Source organism: Larus michahellis, chromosome 1 (genome assembly GCF_964199755.1).
Source record: "Larus michahellis chromosome 1, bLarMic1.1, whole genome shotgun sequence".
NCBI lineage: Eukaryota > Metazoa > Chordata > Aves > Charadriiformes > Laridae > Larus > Larus michahellis.
The window spans coordinates 17,301,733-17,312,278 of NC_133896.1; positions in this window are offsets into that span (position 1 = coordinate 17,301,733).

Below are 10,546 nucleotides of genomic sequence, written 5' to 3' on the forward strand. Positions count from 1 at the left end.
GTACCTCACAGCGGGCTGCTGGGACTCGGCATTCACACCAAAGTTCTTGCGAAGGATGGGACTGTGATTTCATTTGTAAGCCTAATCAGATAGTAAAATAAAACCAGAGAATCAGCATAATTAATTCAAATCTATGTCTGGCATACAGGTTCTCTGTATGAGCCATCTTTCAAGTCAGCATAAATTGAAGGTTAAGCTGGCCTGCCCTGTTGTAATCAAAGCAACCCATGGGTGGCTTAATTTTAATTACAGCTCCTGTGGACCATTTAGGTGCTACTCTGGATGATGCCTAGGCTTCATAAAGAAGATTATTAAAGTTGTCAGTCACAGATCATGAAAGTTCATAAGCGCAGAAAGAATTGATTGATACCGGTTTGTCCCTAACTGGTGCATAAGGAGGATTAAATAAAAAGCAATGTAAATAGCCATCTTGGATCTGTAAAGCGTTTTAGACTTCTTCTGCCTGAAAGTTGTTACATAAATGCAAGTGATTACTCCTGATTTGGCTGAATGAAGAGGAAGAATGCTTGAAAATGAGGCACTAAAAATATTGTGTTTCAGATGTGGAGGTTAAACGACAAGAGTAGGCTTCCTTCCCCCACTCTGCCCCGATCTCTGGGCTCAGGGGCTGTCCGTGGCCTTCTGCATAATTGCACGGACTACCCTGGAGCTATGAGGACTGTCCTCCTCCTCAAAGCCAAGGCTCCATGCTGGATCACTTAAACATCTCTAAAAAACAGTTAGACATCTCTCGTGAGCTAGTCAGTGAAGTTCTCCCTGTTATCACAGAGAAAGATGGAAGAGCAGCTCAGCCCATCTATTTATCGACTGTTCAGCCACCTCTGCGTGGGGCAGCTGGTGCCCAGGCAGGATGAAGGAGGGACCTAGGCAATCAGATTAAGAAGAAGCCTAAATTGTAGGTGTCTAAACTTGCTGAGATGAGCCCTGCCCCGCCTCAGGCTACCCACAAGCCAGCACAGAAGGCCTCTCTTAGGCATGCGAGTGAGGTAAGGGAGCCATTGCAGCCCTTCCCCATCCCCATGTCCAGTCCTGTGTAGCTGGATGGGGACTTCTTCTTCCCCCGGGCCCATCAAAACCTGTTCGACCAAAACCCCAAGACTGCTGCGTTGCTGCTGGAGGGAAATATTTCCATAGGAGCAAGGGCTGTAACACACAACAGAGGGCTGCAGAATCTGCCCCTCTGTGCAGTCTAAAATTAATTATTAATGGCAAATAGGCATCCGATAATGTACATGTTATGCAATATATATTAAGAGCTGTACACACATGAGATGGAAAATGGATAATGTTTGTGATTCTTGAAAAAGACAATCGCCGGGTGCTCTCGTCTGACATTTCCGTGGATTCTCACAGCCCTCCAAAGGGAGGAGGTTGTTTATTCTCTGTGCTTCAAGGAGGGGAGACGAACATTTTTCTGATACTTTCTGCTCACTGGGTTTCCTCACGAATTTCAGACACTCAATAATTTCAGGTTAATAGGAAGCGATAACTCAGAGCCCAAGTCATTCCTCTTGCAAATGCTAATGTTAATCTATAAATAAAACATACATTGTGAAGAAACAACTCCTGCATGGTGGGGGTTAGCAGCCAGCCTGCGCTTAAATCTTCAAAGCTGGAATTTGGTGCAGCGTGAAACCCTTTGGGGTGATGGGCATGGGAAGTGTGCCACGTCCCAGCTGTCCCCATGCCAGCATGGGGAGAGGGCTCTACCCCCCCGTGTCCATCTGCCATCAAAGGACAGGGATTGATGCCGTCCTTCCCCGCTGGCTTTCTGGGTGTCCACCACCCCCATGGTGGAAGCAGCTGGCTAACTGTAGAGGGTGGAGGAGGGTGCTGAGGGGCTTCTCCTGGCCAGGGATCAGACAGGCTTTTGCAGACCATCCCAGGCTCCAAGCCCAGAGGCAGAGGAGAAGCTCACAGTGTTTGCTGAAGCCCCCAGCCCACTGTCCAGGCAGGAGGTACCACTGCTGAGGTTGTTCACCACAGCCCTGCAGCTGGGCACTGGCTGTGCATCCCCAGCCAATGCTGCCCACTGCCTGGCTGCCAAGGTGGGCAGAGGGAGATACCCAAAGCTGTGTTTCTTCAGTCTCCCTGGGGTCTTATTTTAGTGCCTGGTCTGTGGCTGGTTGTCCCGGTGGAGAGGGAGGATGCTAGCAGTGGGCGAAGACAGGGATGCTGCCATCTTAAGAGAGGAATTTGGGTTTTCGGACACATTTTTCCCAGTGCTGGGCAGCAGAGGATTTCAGACACCCAGCCACCAAATTGTAAAGTGGCTTGCGGTTGGTATTTTACCTTTTCAGGTTGCCTTTAAAAGCTTGACCAAAAGTAAGAAAATGTAGGTAGCAAAATGTAAGGCGCATGATAAATTGATGAGAACTAGTTCTGAGAAAGAGCAAAGCAATAAATGTTTAAACAATACATGGGCATTACTAAATGAAGCTTTCTTCTTTTTTTACCACAAAACAGAAATTCGCATTACTGCCTTTTCCCTGCTGGCCACAGAAATGCTGGGGGATGAAATAAGCAGTTTCAGCTCCAAAATCAGACCCTAGCTTACACGTACTGCTATTGAGGAGAAAATAGCATCCGAGAGCTTTAGCTGCTCAGGGCATGAGTCACCCTTACGTAAGTGTCGTCGCTGGTATGGAGAGGCCAAGAGCTGGCTTTGGACCTGAGCATTGCACTGCAGGTGGGTATTGTCCTATCAATAAAATATTTGGAGCAATTCTGACACGTGGCCTTCACCGTGGAAAAGTTATTTTGGTTGGGTATCGAGACAGCCCCCTGGGAGCAGTTTCCCCGCGGGAGGCGGGTGAGGTTGCAGAGCAGGTGCAGGGCTGAAGAGGTGGGTGGTGAATGTTTTCCGCTCAAAAGGTTTTCCTGTCCCAAGGCTTTCCCTCATTGGCTTCAAGCACTTGCTCACAGAGAGGAACGGCTGCCAGTCAGGGGGATGGAGAGGGACATGGAAAACTTCCTGGTGAAGCAGCAATCGCGCATCCAGAGGGAAATTATTGTCTTCATGCAAGACTGCTTTTCTCCTTGCTCTTTTTATTGCTTTATGGAAACATCTGTCAGGCAATAATCTTTGATTTTCATGTTTTCACTGCTGCAAAAGGAAAGCAGAGCTTTATGACACTGAGACCTAATCTCTGCTCTCGTAGTCTTTTTGCTTAATGTTTAAGCTGCTTGGGGCAGGGATTGCCTTTCTGTTGTGTCTGCACAGTGCCTTCCCCAGCGGGGACCCGTTCTGTGCCTCAGCTGCTAGGAGCTATCATAATGAAAATAATTAATAATAATAGTAATAAAATGTCATTTCTTTCTCTCCATGGCTTGTTCTGTGGTTTCACTGTTAACCTTTCCGAAAGTGCAGCAAGAGAAAGCAGCCAGAGACAAGGTAAGCCAAACAGGGTGGACACCTGAGCACTGTCGTGCTCCCACTTCAAGAAGTGATTGAAGGGGTTTATTCTAGGAGTCCCATTGTATCCTTTGTGGGACGTTATTAAAATTTCACTTTGAAAAAAAAATCATCACTTCTTGCTTCAGTGGCTAGCAAGAGGCATCTTCAGTACTAAGACCCGTTACTTAAACAAACAGGATTTAGTAATAACATGACCGCAATCTTAGCCCCTAATGTGTATTAATTAAAGTGGGCCATGTTTGGAGACCTTGATTCCAAAATCATTTGGGCCACACCTCTATGATACAAGCATCATGTGAGGGCCAAGCTCTGGAGCTTAGCACGGGCAATGATGTTTCTAAAGCAATTTATATTGCTTGTCTGCTCATGCTGTGGAAATGTTTCCCTTGATGTCGCAGCTCCTCCTCACCCGCCAGTGCCACAGCGGTGCTGTCAGTCACCTGCCGTAAGTCACAGAAGGGCATCAGAGAACCAGCAATAAAGGAAATTCTTCTCTGGTGCCCACAGAGGCTGGGCACAGGGGTGAACCTCTGGAGGGACTGTAGCCCGGTACATCTAAATTAAGAAACATGCTCTGACATGGAAGGCTGACTCATTTGCCCGACGCTGAGGCAGCCTCCATCCTGTACCCCCACCTGGGGTATGTGCTGTGCGGTGATTTTGTCACCTCTTGCTGAGGTCTGGAGGGCTGGGCCAGGCTGGGGTCAGACAGCCCCAGGCAGAAGCAGAATTTCACGCAGCGTCAGAGCCATCAGCCACCCAGGGTCCCGGCACACGCTTGGCTGAGCCACGTTACTGCACAGTCCCGTGCTGAATTTTACAGCAAACAAAGGGCCACCCAGGCCTATCTCTCCTACCGGGCAGTTTCACTTTGTCACCTGCACATTTTGCTCTATACTTTGAAAAGGGAGAGTAACACTCTGCCCATTTTTCTCTCATGTGCTTTGCAGCTTTGGAGCGTGCATGTCCTGCAACAGCTGCTGCTCTCCACCACAGCAGCAGCATCCTTCTGCGATGGGCACGGTGACTTTCCCAGGGTAGAGAGAGACATGCAAGTGTAGGGACAGCACCTGGTCTGACACTAGTTCTTTCTTGCTAATCTAAACGTAGACCTGACCATACAGACCCTCAAAAGCCACCAGGTCCTCTCCACAGCTCAGCAGATGTGCACTCACTACAGCTTCAACAACGCGTCTCATGGATTCCCACAAGAACCCTGCCTTGGCTAGCATTATCTGTTATCTTTATCAATAACCTGGAAAAAAGAAAAAAAAACCTACCCAAAACATTGGAGAGTTGGGCATAGAGAAACCTTATGAAATTCAATAAGGCCAAGTGTAGGGTGCTGCACCTGGGGAGGAGTAACCCCATGCACCAGGACAGGTTGGGGGCTGACCTGCTGGAGAACAGCTCAGTGGAAAGAGACCTGGGAGTCCTGGTGGACAACAGGACGACCATGAGCCAGCAATGTGCCCTTGTGGCCAAAAAGGCCAATGGCATCCTGGGGTGCATCAAGAAGAGTGCGGCCAGCAGGTCGAGGGAGGTCATCCTCCCCCTCTACCCTGCCCTGGTGAGGCCGCACCTGGAGTACTGTGTCCAGTTCTGGGCTCCCCGGTCCAAGAAGGACAGGGAATTGCTGGAAAGGGTACAGCAAAGGGCTACCAAGATGATTAGGGGACTGGAACTTAGGAGTTAGGAGATTAGGAGACTTTTTAGTCTGGAAAAAAGACGACTGAGGGGGAATCTTACCAATGCTTATAAATACTTAAAGGGTGGCTGTCAGGAGGATGGGGCCAGGCTCTTTTCAGTGGTGCCTGGGGACAGGACAAGAGGTAACAGGCACAAACTTGAACATAGGAAGTTCCATCTCAACATGAGGAGGAACTTCTTTACTTTGAGGGTGGCAGAGGCCTGGCACAGGCTGCCCAGAGAGGTGGTGGAGTCTCCATCTCTGGAGACATTCAAAACCCACCTGGATGCATTCCTGTGCAACCTGGTCTAGGTGAACCTCCTTTATATTTCTCTTAGGCAAAACCTATCAGAGCAGCTGCTGAAAGTGATGGGAGGAAAAACTCAAAGCCTCTGCCTATTGCTGTCACCTCTAGAGGGGGGAAGACTGGCTTTGGTGAAATCCCTGAAGGAGCCAAGGTAGTCCTGTGAGGGGACGGCATGGGTGCCTGCTCCCAGGGGAAGCCTTCAAACAGAGGGGGTTGGGACACAAGAGGAATTTTCCCCAGCTCAGCAAAAACCATGAACAGAGTGAAAGGACCAAGGACCGGTGACAGCCCTGGAGCAAACTGATCAGTCACCTCTCTGTCAGCACCTTGTTCTTGGCCTCAGCGTCAGAAATTTCCTCTGAAAGCATTGCTGTGGCCTTGGGCAAGACACAGCATGTAAATCTTTAGGTGAATATAAATAGCCACTGGAAACACATACTTAGGAATACAGCAACATCCCTGTCAGCAGAGATCTTTAAGTCAAAAGTGAGTATCTGTCTAGCTGACATTTTCTAGTGCAATGAAGGATGCAGAGCGAGTGCAGGAACAACGGTGAAACCCCATGGCTGTGTGTAAAGAGCACTGTACATGATAAAGATGGTCCCTTGTGGTCTTGAAGGATGTTATTTCCCTGAGACCAAGTGCTAAAAAATGAGCAGAGCAACATGGATAGTGCTTGAGGGAAGGAACGGAGTTCAGCATCTGACAAGCTCGTTATGGGTCACTTCTATGTGCTGCTGCAGAGTCAGGTCAGCCTTAGATAAAAAGGGAGCAACAAGGTTCTCTGAACTGCTCAGTCCAAAGCTGCAGGTGACAGAGCAGATGAGAAGATGACTGGGAGCTTCAAGGCTTCCAAGAGGCACAGGAGAGAAACTTCACAGATTAAAATCCTTGTGTGTGCAATAACTACATTCTCAAAACCACTTAAATGAGAAAAACTGATGTAAGAGGAAAAATTCCAGAGTTATTTAAGCATCTGAAGACACTCACGTTACTTTTTTAAAAAAACGTTTAGGTGTCTGAACAGGTTCCCCGGTACACATGCTCATGGAGAACCAAAGCAAGCAAGACACCAGATGTGGCCAAACCTGATGCGACGGACACACACAGTTTGAGCCATGTTACCATATGGACTAACTAGAATTGAAAGCATTTTGGATTTTACAAATCAGCTGGACAAAGCAAGAAGTGTGGCCAGCAGGTCGAGGGAGGTGATTCTGCCCCTCTACTCTGCTCTGGTGAGACCCCACCTGGAGTACTGTGTCCAGCTCTGGAGCCCACAGCACAGGAAAGACATGGACCTGTTGGAGCGGGTCCAGAGGAAGGCAATGAAGATGATCAGAGGGCTGGAGCACCTTTCCTGTGATGGCAGGCTGAGAGAGTTGGGGTTGTTCAGCCTGGAGAAGAGAAGGCTCTGGGAAGACCTTATTATGGCCTTATGGTTAAAGGGGATGGGGACAAACTTTTTAGTAGGGCCTCTTGCAATAGGACAAGGGGTAATGGTTACAACTAATAGAGTAGATTTTGACTAGATTTAAGGAAGAAATTTTTTACCATGAGAGTGGTGAAATCCTGGAACAGGTTGCTCAGGGAGGTGGTAGGTGCCCCATCCCTGGAACCATTCAAGGTCAGGTTGGATGGGGCTCTGAGCAACCTGATCTAGTAGAAGATGTCCCTGCTCATGGCAGGGGGGTTGTACTGGGTGACCTTTAGAGGTCCCTTCCAACCAAAACTATTCTATCATTCTATGATTCTATGACTTGAATCATCACAGAAGCAAAGCTCTAATGTGATTCCCAAACACACGGGAGAGCAGGCAGCAGCAGCGCTGATGTGCATCTAAGGAAAAACAAAGACGGAACCCAGGGTGAACACACAGCTAGGTCCAGAAGCCATAAACAAGACAGAACTCACAATAAGACCCAAATGTATTCAGCACAAGGGGCAAATTCTTCTATTTGCAATCAAAGCAATTCACTTTATGAAAGGGTGACAGTTCTACCATTAAAAAAACCCCACAAAGATAACAGCAGGACAAAGCTCTCATGAGAAACATTATCTCAATAAACTTGCAAAGCAATGTTCACCATGAGATTGGTTTGTGACATAGGAAACAAATGAACTAATATTGTGTTTCAAAACAGATACTGGAAATGAGGACAATGTAATCATAGCAAACACATATAAAAACAATTAGTGACAGCCTGATGCTAAGACAGAGAATTCAGCTTGCTTTATACAGTGGGTACATCATAAGCTGATCTACCAGAAAGATATTAGCATGTAGGTATAAGAGCCATTACTTTTGAGTGGGATTTTAAATAGCAGGAGAATTCTTCTGTGCTCTGGGGTCGAGAACAGCCTACAAATGATGATACACAAATGGGTACATCTTCTGAGTAGAAGGCAAAAGACATTCTTACAAAATGAATTAAGGTACTTAATGAGCTGAGATACATTAGGGATATAGAACATCACATTGATATTAATCCCATGAAAATACACATCATGAAATCCCATAGCATTGAGAAATAGAATAAAAAGCTTAGCTGGATGGGAAAGTTAGTTGTTACTGAGCAACTTTTGCTAAACAGCATGCTCACCAAAATAAAATTAATACATTCCTAAGTGGGAGGTGTAAATGTGAGCAGTGGCCCAGAAGGGCAACCTCAAAAAAAAAGTAATTTTGACCCGAAGGCAAAGGTTATGCAAAGTGGAGCATCTTCAGTTCCCTGGTCAGAAGGCAGATGTCTGGGAGTGCCCCAGCACTCAGCCCGGCTGACGCAGTCCCCGTCTGTGAGGTCCTAGAGGGAAAGTGGGAGGCAGGAGGTGATCTGTTGACTGGCGTACTGCAAAAAATGTTGGCACATTTCAGGGAAGCATTTTCAGCCTGGAAGAATAATTCTACATAGATGACCAATGAAGAAAATGTGCAGATACACATAAATACGATTTTTTAGAAATCACAACAATGTTTCACAGGATGTAATTCTGGGCTAGCCACCTTATGCTATATTACAGAGCATAGAAATTGAAGTGTGTTTCACAGGTTCACCTTGGTTTGGAGGTTTGTAAGAAGAAATTACAGTTCTAAACAAGACTGAGAATTAAGCTTTCAAAAATCAAAAGTTCGTTAAGTGCTGGAAAGAGACCAGCACGGCATCTCCGAGTGCAGCACTAAGCAGCCTTACTCCAAAAGATGCTTTTTGGTTCAGCTGCAAGTTAGTGGCCTGACAGTGATCAGTTATAGAGTAAAAGGAATATTTTTATGTGTTACTAATAATAAGTGAAATTGTGTCAACTACAAACTAGGTCAACTAACATCACAGTGGTCCCTCCTGTCCCTAAATTTACTGTATTATTGCATCCAGTTCTCAAATTCATTAAATCCTTCTTCCCTTGACCAAGGCTGGAACTCATGGGATGTGTTGGTGTTCCGGGATTTAAAGCCTGGTGAGTAACTGGCAACTGGTAACAGGTAACTGAACAACACACAATAAATCACTGCATACGGTATTCCAGGACAGGGAAAGTGGAGCCCGCAGCTAGAGTGTGGACTATCTCTTAGGTACATGTCAAGGCTTCACAATGCATTGCCAAACAGGTTTGCAGAAAAATTAACTCAAGACATAGCTTGATTTAAGGAAAAAGTCCATATGATGAATCATTGTTTTTTGTCATTCTGGCTCATGTCTTGTGTCAGGGTCCAGAGAGAAAAGCCAGTCGGGGCTTCATGTCATGTCACAAAAGAAAAGGACCTAGTCTTGTAAAAGGTATGTTCAACCATGCCTGAAGGGTCTGAGCTCTGCTCTTGGCTCGCAGGGTGAGCAAAAGAGTCACTCACCATGCTCCACTTCACCCCCCTTGCCTGTAACACTGATATCAGTCTCCCTTTGTAAAGCTTTTTGCAATTCATTAATGGGCAAACTCTGTACAAGTTCTTCACAGATCATCTCGACTGAATTATCTGTGATGCTTCTTCAGCAGCTTTTTGGTGCCTTTTTTTCACCATAGTCTCACCATCTTGTACAAACTTTGAATCTTATTTTTCTCTCTTTTCATCAGAATAGTGCATTTAGGCTTTTCTCACTTCCGCATGATGAAATGCTTTGCTAGGCAAACTGTATAATAAAGCGATTCTGAATGGTGCTCTGTAGTAGAAGATTAGTACTATGGAATCTCTTACTACAATTAATATCTGTATAAACATTTTTCTATCAGGATGTTTGAATTAAAATGTGTGAATTACTCTTTGGAAAAAGAAAACATTAATCATTTGAAGAAATTGCAAAAAAAGGTCATCCTAATATTTTTGTATTGTAGAAAGTCCTCTCATTTTGACATTTTTTTCATTCCAAATTAGAACAGAGGAGTCAATGCATCAAACATTCCTGAACTTAATTTTTTATATGTTGGCCAGGACAAAATGTTTTCACTTCATAGGGCATTAATCTCTGAATTTCCCAGTGGGCTTCATATTAGATAAATCATAGGATCTCATGCGTTTTTACTCCCTTTTGGCACTAGCATGCCACGGGTTTACCTCTCTCAAGTCCCATTTCAAGCTTTTCCCAATTGCTGAGGCACTGCAGTGGAAGGGAAATGCATCGAGAATATTTCAGGTTAACCAACTAAAGGATTTTGTTTTCCAGTGGAATATTACCACACTTTTGTAACCCCTTCTGTATTATAACACAATTTCTCTGCTTTCTCATTGCTTAAGATTTTTTAATCTACTAACTGTAACTCCTGATAGAAATACATGACGGAAACCAAGAGCTGTGGGGTAGCTCTCAGCACCTCCCCTGTGCTGCGAAGAGCGGGCTGGAGGAGGCTCCTGCCGTGGCTGCGGTGGGTGAGGACAACCAGCGCTCCATGGAGGAGCCCCTCTCCTCCGGCATCTGTGCCAGCCTGTCCCTGACCCTCTCACCGCGCAAGAGTGTGGCATTTTTCATACTCGGGTGTCTCCACTGTTTGACATTTTAGTCCCTTCCTCAACTGCTTTGCTATCATGTTAATTACCAGTTAAGGCATTAGCACTACCTACATTTTCATGACAGCCCCCAAGGCTGGAAGCAATTAGTTCAATGCAGAACTACTACAAATACCA